This window comes from Mandrillus leucophaeus, unplaced genomic scaffold (genome assembly GCF_000951045.1).
Source record: "Mandrillus leucophaeus isolate KB7577 unplaced genomic scaffold, Mleu.le_1.0 Scaffold299, whole genome shotgun sequence".
Classification (NCBI taxonomy): Eukaryota; Metazoa; Chordata; class Mammalia; order Primates; family Cercopithecidae; genus Mandrillus; species Mandrillus leucophaeus.
In genome coordinates this window covers 586,073-586,971 of record NW_012103131.1, presented here as the reverse complement: position 1 = coordinate 586,971, position 899 = coordinate 586,073, and positions in this window count along the sequence as shown.

Here is an 899-nt window from a genome sequence, read left to right as displayed (position 1 = left end):
GGGGTTTAACCATGTTGCCCAGGTTGGTCTCGAACTCCTGGGCTCAAGCAATCCACCTACCCCAGCCTCCTAAAGTGTTAGGATTACAAGCGTGAGCCACCAAACCGGGCCACAGTGTTCTTAATCTTTAATGAGCATAAGAATAACTGTACTGGCCCGGCACGGTGGTTCATGCCTGTAATCCAGGCACTTTGGGAGGCCAAGGTGGGTGGATCACGAGGTCAAAAGTTCAAGACCAGTGTGGCCAGCATGGTGAAACCCTGTCTCTACTAAAAACACAAAAATTAGCCGGGTATGGTGGCAGATGCCGGTAGTCCAAGCTGCTCGGGAGGCTGTGGCAGGAGAATTGCTTGAACCCAGCAGGCAGAGGTTGCAGTGAGCTGAGATCACACCACTGCACTCCAACCTGGGCAACAGAGTGAGACTCCATCTCGGAAAAACAAAAAAAAAGAAGAAGAAGAAGAAGAACTGTACTGTACAGAGTTATTGTAGAGGACATTTGTGGGGTTTTGGGTAAGGGCAGACAGGACAATCTGTATAGCGTACAACCCACACCAGCCTTGTTGGAAAGCAGTATACCCTTCCTAACCACAAACAACTAGAGAACTTGAGCCTCCCTCTCACCATCTCCCAATAGCCTACTCAACCAATCAGATACTTCCATCCAGGACTTTGAATCTGGAGCAAATGAGAAAATAAACAAGAGAAAGTTAGAATCCAAATGCAGTGGTAGCAGTGGTAATATCTAGCAGAAACAGCAGTGTCCTGGCAAGACTATTACAACTAAAACACCATAGCTATATACTCAATTCATTAGGCTAGTATAACTTCATCATGAAAATCTGATAAATACAGTACAATAAAAGAAAATCATATCCCAATCTCTCATTCACATGGCC